Source organism: Carcharhinus amblyrhynchos, chromosome 7 (genome assembly GCF_965287045.1).
Source record: "Carcharhinus amblyrhynchos chromosome 7, sCarAmb.v2.hapA, whole genome shotgun sequence".
NCBI classification, from domain to species: domain Eukaryota; kingdom Metazoa; phylum Chordata; class Chondrichthyes; order Carcharhiniformes; family Carcharhinidae; genus Carcharhinus; species Carcharhinus amblyrhynchos.
The window spans coordinates 90,449,229-90,463,184 of NC_137330.1; the positions used below are offsets into that span (position 1 = coordinate 90,449,229).

At 39.9% G+C, this 13,956-nt stretch overlaps 1 protein-coding gene across 1 annotated transcript in view; it reads left to right on the top strand.

Moving 5' to 3' along the window:
* rngtt (RNA guanylyltransferase and 5'-phosphatase) overlaps positions 1-13,956 on the top strand; it is a 372,001-nt gene that overhangs the window by 295,444 nt on the left and 62,601 nt on the right. The window lies entirely within an intron of this gene.

A 13,956-nucleotide genomic window follows, 5' to 3' on the forward strand; every position in this document is an offset into this window, starting at 1 on the left:
TCTTGAGTTTGGTCAGGAATACTACTATTACTGTTGCATATGAAGCTACATTTCTAATTGAACATTCATTTAAAAATAAAAATTGCAAGAAGTAAAATAATTCTTTTATTTCCAACCATTCTTTTCTGGCTTTGAGATAATATTTGGAGAATGTTGCCAATTGAAAAAATCTTCTGACTTCCAATTACCTAAAATTTGCTGCCCATTGATTTAGATCACTTTCCCACAGAGTAACTGAGCCTTAAAGGGACAGGCCTTATTTCCAACTGACCATCATGAGTGTGCTGAAGACCCCAGACTATATGTGAGCAATTCCATATGGGATCAGTTTATATTAAAACATGTATTTTAACTATAGTTAGGCAACTTTTCTGCAATAATATTTGCGTTTATCTGCAACCACTGCAATGTTTTCTTTTTCAGAAAATGATCCAATTCTCTTTTAAAAGTCACGAGTGAATCTGTCTCCACTGCACTCTCAGGCAGTGCATTCTAGATCCTAACTGCTTGAAAAAAAGCTTTTCCTCATGTTGCCTTTGCTTTTTTGCAAATACTTTAAATCAACATCCTTTAGTTTGCTTAATTGATCTGTGGCCATTAACCACTAAACATTAGCAAGAATAACTGCTAAGTTAAACAGCTGAGACTAATATTCCATTGTGATGGTTGTGCCATTAACATCAAGTCCATCTAACATGTTTTTCATTCTTTCTTTTGTGCTGCAAAGCAATCATATCTTTTTGAATTGTAACTATTGCTTATGGAATATTCGAGATGGGGGTAATGAGTGTCATATCACAATGATATTTTCTACCCGTATATTTCTTATGTTCTTATGTTCTTGTTTCTTTTTCACTATAACTGCACATTGACTGATCTTTTCAATAATATCCTTTTAGCTCCTTTCCTGGATCAATAAATCAATATAACTGTTTCATTCAGTGCATAGTCTCCACTTAGTTCCTTTCTCCCAAACAAATTTACACCTTGTGTACATTTTATTACATCTGCCAACTACTGCCTAGTTTCATTACAAAAACTCACAATTCCAATTTTGTACAATGTTTCCAACTTATTTCCTGCACCTGCTGACCTTGTTTTCAGATCCTCAGCCAAGCTATTGATGGCGCACCAAGAACAAATCATGGCACATACCTTGTGACCTGTTACAATTTGAAAAGTTTTTCATTGTACCAGTTCTTGATTTTTTGCTTTTGAGCCGATTTTTTGTTTGGCTCGGTGCTCCGTTTTCAATCTTATTAGCTACACTCAATGTGATTGAACTGTTGGTATGCTCAAGTCACAAATCATGACTTCAAGCACCACCCCGCACCTGCAAAACTTGAGTGCATGAACTAGGTAGCATTCCAGTGCTGCACTGAGAATACTGATTTGTACGAAATGTCGTACTTCAGGTCAGACATTAAACTTGAGGCCCCGATTGCCTATTTAAAGATGCATGGCAGTATTCGAAGAAGAATTCTCCTTATGTCCAACCAACCAGCCACCAGTACAAAGCAATTGGTCATTCATTTCATGCTGTTCGTAGGGATTTGCTGTGAGTAAAATGATTAACTATGAGCTTACATGACTACGACTGCACATGTGAATAATTTATTTTCTCTGAAGTCTTTTATCGTTTGCATCATAAATGCTTTAAGATACCATACAAACGCAAGTCTTTTATTTTTTCTGTCTCTGTCTGTCTGTCTGTCTGCCTGTCTCTGTCTGTCTGTCTGATCTCTCTATTACTCCCCCTCCCCCACCATATAAATTTCAACACCAGAGGTCATTCATCTCTCATGCCTGAAACGTTGCTAGTTCTTTAATGGAAGTGATCTAATCTTACTACCCTGCACATTCACAGTGGCTTTTTTTCTTAATTCTTCGTTTTCAAATACAGTTTAATTTTTCTAATAGTTTCAGTCACTGCCTCAATTGGCATTCTGATAAAAATGTTCCTTCTGTTTCCCCTTTTGTTCTGTTGGTGATCTTGCATTCGTACCCTTTACAATTGCAGCAGTTTGTCTTTTGCAGTTCACTATTTCAAACACTTGAATTTATCATTTTCATAAAATGCATGTTATTGAAACTTACTTCAAAGATTTGTGATTTAAATTGTTCACTGAAATTTTAGGAGATCTATTTTATTCATTCCTCACAGCACTGCCATGATTTCTGCCAATTAGCTCATCACTATTTTTAAGTTCCAATACAATGAAATTAAGTTTATTGTATAGCATCTACACTGAATTTCCCTGTTTAGAGCTCTTTCGACAGCAATATATTCAATCAACTTCATGTCTGCTTCATGACCCAGACATATTTGATGTTTCTTTGAGTCTGCATATTTAGTGCATGGCATCATTTGTCACTTTTTTTTCCTTTCCCCACATCAGTATATAAATATAATTAGCATGTGCAACTATAGACTTAATACTTGATCCACAGGGCTAACCAATATGTTTAGAAGAGACTAATATTTAGTGTTCTTGATGTTTATTGCAAAAGCTATGTTAACATTTTTTTCCCAAAATTCTGTTAATTAAATCCCATTTTGTTGAGTGCAAGAGTTTGGTCTTTATGACCATGTGTTGTGCATATTTTTTTGAAATCATCAAGAAATGTGGATCTAGTGGAAAGGATGTGCTCCATCATATTGCCCGTACTGTGTGATACCGAAATTGATCTTGTGTCAATGTTTCATTGTTCATGCATCATATTGCCCGTACTGTGTGATACCAAAATTGATCTTGTGTCAATGTTTCATTGTTCATGCTTGTGTGGCTTATTAGTAAATAAACATCCACATCTACTACACACAGACCATTAAAATGACATCTTGCACTTCAGCATATGCTCATTATACTTCAGAATGCCCACGGCAAAGATGACAACGAGAGCTCTCTCTCCACGGGAACAGATAAATGGCCTTTCACATTATATGTGCACTGCCAATGATTGACAGTCTTTTGTTATGTCTTTTCCATTCCTCTTTTAAAATTTTGCTTTCTGAACATGTGCTGTTTTCTCAAAGATTTAACACAAAGATCTATGCTTAATTTGCACTGTGGGTCAATTTAGAGGCAGCATCATTTGTGATGGAAAATTCTGTTTCAAGATTATTTTGAGGGATCAATTTGAAAGTATTTGTTGAATATCTTTTATTGTTAACTTTTAGAATGCTAGTCACGTGTGTGTATATATATATATATATATATGTATATATATGAGTAGACAATGCTGCTGACATGTATGTGGAAGTGTTTGGTTTGCGATTTCTGATTCTTGCCCAGTCTCATACGCTGAAAAGCTTAAAGTTTCTCTTGTGCTCTCTCCCTTTGCCGTTCAGTAATCAAGGGAGAGAGCATGGTGATGTCTGAAGACTGTGAATTAATTAATTTGACACAAAATAAAAATTGGCAATTGCATTGCGCATTAGCTATCCTCTAGTTGTGGTTACTTTACACCACCCTGTTTGTCCACCTGTTCAATTTCCCTAAACTAATGTGATGCTTAAGATTGGGCTAAAATATAGATGCAATTGCCTTCTCAAATGTGAAAATGTTCATGTTTGATTACATTCATTTTAAATGTAGTAGAATGGTATGTATCTATATACCATCTAAAATTGTTGATGTTTGTGAAAAAAAGTGACTGCCTATTTTCTAAAGCTGCGTCCAACCTTCGTTACCACTTGAATGTTTAAATCTATCTGAATCATGCTCACCTTGGTGAAATCTCTCTAAAAATTTTCAGTTGGCAATCACAATTTATTTCCAAGTGTAGACAAGTTTGGATTATTAAACCACCCGTTAGTTGCCATCTATTTTGAGAAATTAAGTCAACGCCTTGCATTGGTACAGTGGTATTTTTCTTGATGGTGTTATACTTCAGATGTGGGCAGAAAAAAATGATGGTTGCTAATTAACTCTGGCAACTAGTTTAATTACTTTCCTTATCCACGTTTATTTGCTGCATTTCAAAATCAGATTTAAAATCATAGTAAACAAAGTATTTGTGGCAATGTATTTTCTTGCAAATCACATTTTAAAAAAATGGAATTGGTGAGTTAATATTTTGCAAGATGAACTTCTGAAACCCATAACTAAAAATAGAATGCTTTTTAATTTCAGTTTTAAAAGGTACAGTATCCTTAAATTTACTACTTAGTTTATATTTCTATTATATAGCATCACCTAAAGATGTGTGTACCACATAAATAATCGGATTGCAAGTCTGTACTCGACAGCTTAACAGTCTGGGGTCATGGAATTTAATTCAGGAAATTGATTGTGATACCAGTTATCACAAGTAAATCAACTGATAGTTGGAATAATGAATAGTTGTAATTAGCAAAATCATTTTGCAAAATTTGCAGAACTGATTTAAAATTATACAAGATTTTCTGTGCATTAGTGAGTGGTAAGAACTGAAAATGAGTCTCAGGTGTTTGTTTTATTTATGTATGACTTCACCTCACACCCCTTCCCCCGCCACGACCACCACCACCACCACTCCATAATAATCCCACTGGCAGAATTTCTTTATGGAGCTTATCAGTATTTCAGCAACCAAACAATGAAATAGATATGATAGGATGATGTATACCAAAGGGATCTCTTTTCTTAGGTCTTCCTGCCCCCAATCACATCTGTTTCTTGTTTTGATATCTGTGTGATTGGCCAATTCATTATTATGGTGGCTTTGGAAAAATAAAAATCTGGTTTCATCCAGTATTTGCTGAATCGTTACATGAATGATACACTTTTGGAAGTGAGACCATATTATTTACAACCTGTAGTTACAGAATCCTACTTGTCTAATAAGTTATCTTGACAGGCTAATTAGTGGGCGAGACATTGATAACGTAACCAATAATGATGCTTCTGATTCTACACTGTCATGTTGTAATGGATACAGTGGCTGCTGTAGAAACTGTTGAGAACAGATGTAGCCAAAGTGACCGATGTGATGGGATTTTTAAAGCTCAGCTGGTCTAAAAAAATACTTTGGCAGTAACACACCTTTCTCTTAAAAGCATGAGAACTGGGAAGACTGAAGCCATTGTTTTCTGTCCCTCTACAAATTCCCTCCCCAGGGCACTGATTCTCATCATTTGCCTGACAACTGTCTGAGGATGATTCAGAATGTTCGCAATCTCTGTGTCCTGAGATGAGCTTCTGACCACAATCGGTGTCATCACTAAGACAGCCTGTTACTGTTTCCATTCTCATAACATCACCTGGCTCCTATACTGCCTCAGATCATCTGCTGCTGAATTCTTCATCTGTGCTTTTGTTACTTCTAAATTTGATTATTCCCATCAAAGTTTTGGCCAGTCTTTCTATGTTTTGCTTTCTGTGAACTTGGGGTCATCCAAAATGTGTTGCCTATGTCCTTATTTGCAACAAGTCCCATTCACTCGTTATTCCTGTCCTCACTGGCCTACATTGTCTCTTGGTTAATGAATTCATTGATTGTAAAATTCTCATCCTTGTTTTCAAATCACACCCTAGCCTCTCCCCTCCCTATCTCTGTAATCTCCTTCAGCCCCACAAATCTCCAAGATGTGGGCTCCTCTAACTTTAGCTTTTTGAGCATCACAGATTTAATTTGTTCCACAATTGGTGACTTCAATTCCTGAAACTAAACCCTGGAATTTCCTCCATCAACCCCTTTGCCTCTTAACCTCTCTTTTTTCCTTTAAGATGCTCCTTCAAACGTACCTCTTTGAACAGGTTTTGAACCACTTACCCTAATACCTCCTTCCATGGCTGTGTCCAATTTTGATTCATAACACTCTTGTAAAAGCTCTTGGGAAATTTAGTGATATTAAAACAAGTTGCATTTATTTAGGTCGTTTATTACTGAGTGATGTAGGAATATAATTGTATCTGCAGGGTCAGTGACAGGTACCAACTAGATATCGTCAGCTTAATGTAGCTTTTTATTTACTACATAGCATAGGCAGAAGCATCTATGGAATTAAGGGGTAAGCATTCCATTAATGCATGGTAAGCTCTTATAATAATAGAGGCCCTGTTGGCAGTGCATTGTGTGTTCTGGCTGGCCCATTATTGATTTAAAAGACCAGCAATTAATTGTATAGACAGCAAAGAGGTTGGCTGTGAGGCACTTGGATTATTTGAAAAAAAGCAGAATGATACTACAATGAGTGAGCTTGCAATGGAAGCACATGTTAACTATAGATAAGATTCTTTACGTTCAGTTTTTACTGACCACTGCCTCCCCCAGCCTCCCTGCCTCATCATAACCCGCATCACAAACATTAATATTGTGCTTATTCCCTTATGCCATAATTTTTTTCTGCTTCTAATCTCTCCTCCTGCCCACATTTTCTCCATCGTTTTCCCAATTGAATTGTTTGTCTTTGCTGTTCATACAATCTTTAACCTTTCTGTATTACTGCCTCTCTCTCTGATATGTGCAGCCAGTCCTGTGGTTTCAGTGTCCCATGTCATTTTATAAAATGTTTTAAAATAAGCATATGTTGGACAAACTGTTCCCTCATGAAATCCCCCATACCAATTTTCATATGCATTTTATTCTTCGTAATAAAGGCTCCCTGAAAATTTGAGTCAACTTTACAGAAAAACAGTTTTATTTTTAAGCCATAATTAATTTAGCATTTTACACCTGCCTGTTCTATGAATGTTGTAAAGTTAACTAAAATTTATTGCATTATTGCAGATCATTTGTAGGTCAATGGAAACAGTATGCTAATTAAATAATATCTGGGCCTTTAATTATTCTGTGCTTCATTTATGGGTCCATTTAAAGGTCAGAACTGTGCTGCCATTCTGAACCTTATTGCAACAGGCCTGTTTTCTGTGGACCTCTTGTGAATTAATTATTCTGAAAGCAGGAATTGTAAATGGCTGTCAATCAAAACCAGTGAGCTTTATTGTGGGAACGGCCCAAGGTCAGCATAGGTTCAATTATATATTGGTTGACCAAACAAAGTGGGTGTTTCATGAGGAGTTTGGAACAATGATAAAAAATTATTCTTTAAAACTTTCAATTCTTATCTGCTAACATAAATATATTTGAGTATCATTGCAGTAATCTGCAGTAGACAATATCAGATCCATCATAATTATATGGTGATACTGACTTAAGTATGTTGTGGGAATTTTATATGGAGATGTGCAAAACAAATTCCATTCATTTGTCACCAAGTTACGCCGATTAATGCTTGTTAAAATATACTTGTGAAGTTAATTACTTCTGCACTGCCAGATTCACTTTCGGTTCCTAGCAACACATATTAGAACACATTTTTTATTTCAATTCCTTCAGAGCTTCTTCTATGTTTAATGGTAAATCACTTTCTTCTCTCTTTGTCTCACTTTATCAATACAAATAAGTCATAAATATGACAGGTCTTAATTGAATCTGTTGCTTAGAGATACTGAAGTGTTATTCTTGGTCTTGTAATTTTGTTGAGTAGATCAGCTCAGATGAAAGGAGAGGACTCACTTTCAACAACTTGTATTTACATAATGCTGCTAACACAATAAAACATCCCGTAGAATCCCTACAGCACAGAATGAGACTATTCAGCCCATCAAGTGTGCACCGACTCTCCAACAGACAATCCACCTATGCTCTATCCCTGTGGCCAAACGTGTTTTGGATGCTGGAAGTCTGAAATGAAAACAGAAAATGTTGGAAATACTTGACAGGTCTGGCAGCATCTGAGGAGAGATAAATAGAAGTAATGGGCCATAATAACTGTTGGATTGCCACTCTGCTGATATTGTGCTAAAATACAGCTGCACTTTTCTCACCCAATCTTCCAACGAGAGCAATGCAACTAGTTCCCAAGACCTTTAGTCGAACGCAGGAAAGTCGGGAGAAAGAACGATACGTTTCTTTTTTTGCAGCACTAGCTGCAAGGTGTAAAGGTTTAGTCACTTTGAAAAGCCATGGGGAAGATAAGTAAGTAAGATAAATGGACAGGATGTGGGTGCGGAAGGGGACATGGCAGGATGATGGGGGGTTTTCGGATGAGGGAGGGTAAGTGAGTCAGAGAGGTTTGGGTGGTCAGTTGAGGAAGCTTGGTTGGGTAATCAGTTGGGGGACGTCAGGTAGTTAGTCAGGGGGTGAGCAGTGGGGTTGATGGAGTGTCAGTGGGGTTGGTCAATGTGGGGAGGTGATGTCAGTTGGTTATGAGTGGGAGGGGGTTGATTGGTCACTGGTGGGTGGTTGGGGGGGCTAGTTGGATTGTTCGATGGGGTAGATCCTGGGAAAGAGGGCTGATTAGAAGTAGTTTTAATTCTTCTAACTTTTCTTGGATTGCTATTCTTGTAAGACAGTTAGAACCATCCGAAGACCGTGATTTAAACTGAAGTATCAGATGTTTTGCAATGCACTGTAATTTCCCAATGGAAATTTGAACTTGCCAGGCAATTGCAGTGCAATCCCTAAGTTGGGACTTCTGGAGGTGGCAGGATTTACCCAGCATATTTGGGGGACACCTCTGGAGATCAGACATTGTGGACCAAAGACAATAAGTCTTGCTCTTGCCACAGATGTCATAGCAGGTACAGAGAATCACCTAAAAAGCTAATAGAATGTTGGTGTTTCTATCTAGAGGGCTAGAAACAGTAGGGGTTAGGATCACACTACAGTTATATAAAGCTGTAGTCAGGTCACACTTGAAGTACTGTGTGCAGTTCTGGGCGCCACACCTTAGAAATGTGCTACTGGCCTTGGAGGAAGTGCAACTTAGATTTACCAAATGAAACCTGGACTTCTAGGGTTACTTTTCGAGGAGAACTTATACACATTATGATTGTATTTCTGAAATTTATATGGTTGAGGAATGGTTCATTCACAGTTTTTAAGGAAGTAACTTCCAGGATTTTGATCTAACAAATCAGGACTGTTTGCGACTTTGAAGGAAACCTGTAGGTGTTGGTGTTCCCATGCCCCTATTGCCCTTGTCCTTTCAGATAGTGGCGGCTGTGGGTTTGGGAGGCGCTATCAAAGAAGCATTGACAAGCATGTGGATAATACATATTGCAAACATATACAGTGATGGAGGATATTAATATTGAATGTGGTGGATGGGGTCCTCATCAAGCAGGCTGCTTTGACCTGGATGGTGTCAAGCTTCTTGAATTTGCTGGAATTGTGCTCATCTAGGCAAATGGATAATAATGGCAATGCCATTACACTTCTGACTTGTGCATTTTAAATGGTGGAAAGGCTCTGGGGAGACAGGAAGTGAGTCACTTGTCCCAGAATACCTAGCTAAGATAGTGATATACTGGTAATGTCACTGGACAGGTAATACAGAGGACCAAGCTAATGGGGTTCAAATCCCACCATGACAGCTGGTGGAATTTAAATTCAGTTAACAAATTTGGAATTATTTGGAATAATCTCAGTAATCACAACAACTACTATTGATTGTAGTAAAAATCTGATTTACTGACACTCTTACCTGGTGACTCCAGACCCACCACCAATGTGATTGACTCTTCACTGCCCTCTGGAATAACCTAGCAACCTTCTCAGGTTAATTAGAATTGAGCTACGAATGTTGGCCTTGCCAGCGACACCTACATCCCATAAAAGAACAAGGAAAGAATCTCCATTGTAAAGATTTTGAATAAAATGAAGTTGAACAGTTCTGAGGAGTGCAAGTCTGCCTATGAATTGTTGTGAATTGGCAATAAATTGCAGTCTCATTCATACATCAGTTAAAGAGTAGTGATATGAAAAATAAAATTGCACACACAGTGTGTGTACTTGTACTTTAGAAATAAGATATTACTCTGGATCTGATTGTGCTGCAATCTGGTGTAGGATTGTTTCCTGTTATGAGATATCATTGCGGACACATCAAATCTTGAGCCAAACAGCAGCCTAAAAAATGGTTTAGGGTGCATATTAGTACATTGGAAAAATTGAAGTCATCATTTTTTGGCTGGTGTTACAAATCCTGTCCTCTTGCGAGTGATTTCATTACCCTACACAACCAGTGTCTCAGATTAGTTGAGCTGGGCTTTCTACTTAAAAAGTACCATCTAAATTGCAAGTTGTTTGCAGGTAAATACCACATTTCCTCTGCTGTTACATAAGTGTAACCAAATTTAACTATTAATACAATGGTCCAAATTAGTAAGGAACTTCGTAGAATTCATTGGGTGGGACTTCTGGAAAAGTGAATTTTCCCCAAGTCCTGCTCAATTTAATTGCAGGAGCTTTTTAAATTATCTCAGTGATTTTCTGGCTTGACAGCCAGATTTACAGGAAAGTAGGAGGAGCACTATCAGGAGCTTTCAGCGTGAGGATGGGAGGTGTTGGTAGGAAGTCAAGTGAGGAATGGCAGGAAGTTTTGAGGGTCTTCAGCATTTGGATCAGGGGAGTCAGTGGACAAGAGTCGAACAAGGCAAACACGAAATACTTCCCTAGCTACTTCACATATTCTAAAACCCAGAATCAAGATAGCTTAAAAATGAGCTAACAGGAAAATTGCAGTCAATTACAAACTTTAAAATAAACATTAAATGGCAGATGCAACAGGAACGATTTTATGAATTGGCTCAGAAGTCCATCTGTATTTATGTCATCAATCTCAGTCACAAAGCCTTTTAATGCTCTGTCTTCCTCGAGAAAAATTTCAGCTCCTCTCGTGGAATGTAACCTGATCCCCAAGTTTCAGCAGTAGCATACATCCATCTGCAAAAGCTTCACCAAAAATGGCACACATTTGTCAAACCCCTTCAGTTCAGTCTGGATTGTGTAGATCCTGATGTGGATGTGCCAGCGTTGGACTGGGGTAAACACAGTAAAAAGTCTGACAATACCAGGTTTTAGTCCAACCGATTTATTTGATAGTAAACTCACAAGCTTTCGAGGGGACTCCCTCTTCGTCAGGTGAATGGAGAGTTCTAGCCTCGGACGGAGCATATAAAGCACAGAAAGTTTAGAGATTACTGATTAGAATGTGAATCTTTACACCTAACCTGCTGTTCAAGTCCTAAAGTGGCCGCCAATGTGTGTGGAAGGAGCACTGATCACAGGTTAAAGAGATGTGTATTGTCTCCAGACAGCACAGTGAGTGAGGTTTTGCAAACCCAGGCAAGTCACGGGGGTTACAGATAGTGTGACATGAACCCAAGATCCCTGTTGAGACTGTCCTCGTGTGTGGAACTGTGCAACATGAACCCGAGATCCCTGTTGAGACCGTCCTCGTGTGTGGAACTGAAAAGTTCCACACACATGAGGACGGTCTCAACAGGGATCTTGGGTTCATGTTGCACTATCTGTAACCCCCGTGACTTGCCTGGGTTTGCAAAACCTCACTCACTGTGCTGTCTGGAGACAATACACATCTCTTTAACCTGTGATCAGTGCTCATTCCACACACATTGTCGGCCACTTTAGGACTTGAACAGCAGGTTAGGTGTAAAGATTCACATTCCAATCAGTAATCTCTAAACTGTCTGTGCTTTATATGCTCTGTCCGAGGCCAGAACTCTCCATTCACCTGACGAAGAGGGAGTCCCTCGAAAGGTTGTGAGTTTACTATCAAATAAATCGGTTGGACTAAAACCTGGTGTTGTCAGACTTTTTATTGTGTAGATCCACCAATGTTATCTTCAACTAACAGAAACAGCAGTGGTAATTACATATTCACCTATTCTTAGCTGCTGGATGCTCATCTTTGTATTTTCCAGCCTGCATGTACAAACCATTGGGATTGGGACGGCAGTAGTTATGGGAGATTTCAATCTGCATATTGATTGGTCGACCCATGTTGGACGAGGTGGGCTCGAGGAGGAGTTCTTGGAATGCTGCCGGGATAATTTCCTTGAGCAGTGTGTGTTGGAGCCGACGAGGGAGCGAGCTATCTTGGATCTGGTGCTATGTAATGAGGCGGGTAGAATTAGGGACCTTGCGGTGAAGGATCCTCTTGGAGAGAGTGATCATTGCATGGTGGAGTTTCTGTTGCAGATGGAGGAGGAGAAAGTGGGTTCCCGGACACGCGTCCTTTGTTTGAACAGAGGGGAGTATGGTAGGATGAGAGAAGAATTGGCGAATGTGGACTGGGGGAGCGCGTTGGAAGGTAGGTCTGCTGAGGAGCAGTGGAGGATCTTTAAGGAGATCTTTCTTGGTGCTCAGCAGAAATTTATTCCGATGGTCAAAAAGGACAGTAGGAGGAGAGGTAATAAGCCGTGGATAACAAAGGAGGTGAAGGAAAGTGTTAAATTAAAAGCGGAGGAATTTAGAGTAGCTAAGAGCAGTGGGCGAGAAGAGGATTGGGAAAGGTTTAAATGTCAACAAAGATTGACAAAGAAGTTGATAAAGGAGGGTAGGAGAAGCTATGAAGCTGGGCTAGCGCTTAATATAAAAAAGGATAGCAAGAGTTTTTATAAATATATAAAAAGGAAGAGGCTGGCTAGGGTGAACGTTGGTCCTTTAGAGGATGAGAAAGGGGACCTAGTGGTAGGGGATGGGGATATGGCTAAGGTATTGAATAACTTTTTTGTTTCTGTCTTCACGGAGGAGGACGTGAATAATTTGCCGGGTGTTAGCGATGGAAAGGTGGTAGGACTGGAGGGTCTTAATGACATTACTGTTACTAGAGAGGTGGTGCTCGACAGACTGGAGGGGCTGATTGTGGACAAGTCCCCAGGACCGGATGGAATGCATCCGAGGGTTCTGAAAGAAATGGCGGAGGTTATAGTGGATGCCTTGGTGGTTATTTTCCAGACGTCGCTGGATTCCGGGGAAGTGCCGGAAGATTGGAAAACGGCTAATGTTACGCCGTTGTTTAAGAAGGGTGCCAGGCAAAAGGCAGGGAATTATAGGCCGGTTAGTTTAACGTCTGTGGTAGGTAAAATGTTGGAATCCGTCATTAAGGAGGAAATTGCGAGGCATCTTGAAGGGAATTGCTTGATAGGGCAGACGCAACACGGTTTCATTAAAGGGAAGTCGTGTCTGACAAATTTACTGGAGTTCTATGAGGATGTGTCTAGGGCAGTGGATAGAGGAGAGCCGGTGGATGTGGTCTTTCTGGATTTTCAGAAGGCGTTTGACAAGGTACCTCACAAGAGGTTATTGCAGAAGGTCAGGGGACATGGAGTTGGGGGTAGGGTGTTAGCGTGGATAGAGGATTGGTTGTCAAATAGGAGGCAGAGAGTGGGGGTCAATGGGTGCTATTCGGATTGGCGGTTGGTGACTAGCGGGGTGCCCCAGGGGTCGGTGCTGGGGCCTCAGCTATTTACCATTTATATAGATGATCTGGAGGAGGGAACCGAGTGCAGGGTGTCGAAATTTGCTGATGACACCAAGATTGGGGGAAAGGCAAATTGTGCGGAGGGTGTGGAGAGTCTGCAGAAGGATCTAGATAGGCTGGGCGAATGGGCCAGGAAATGGCAAATGGAATTTAATGTTGGCAAGTGTGAGGTGGTCCACTTTGGTAGGAAGGACTATTACTTACGTGGCGAAAAACTGCAGCAGGCGACGGTGCAGAGGGACCTCGGGGTCCTTGTGCATGAGTCGCAAAAACCCAGCTTGCAGGTGCAGCAGGTGGTCAGGAAGGCGAATGGGATGCTGGCCTTCATAGCGAGGGGGATTGAATATAAAAGTAGGGAGGTCTTGCTGCAGCTGTATAGGGCATTGGTGAGGCCGCAGCTGGAGTACTGTGTGCAGTTTTGGGCGCCGTACTTACGCAAGGATATTTTGGCCCTGGAGGGAGTGCAAAGGAGGTTTACTAGGCTGATACCGGAGTTGAGGGGATTGAGCTATGAGGAGAGGCTGAATAAACTAGGCTTGTACTCGTTAGAGTTTAGAAGAATGAGGGGAGATCTCATTGAGACGTATAAGATGATGAATGGGATGGATAGGATAGAGGTGGAGAGACTCTTCCCGCTCAAAAAAGACAGTAGGACTAGGGGGCACAGCCTCAAGATA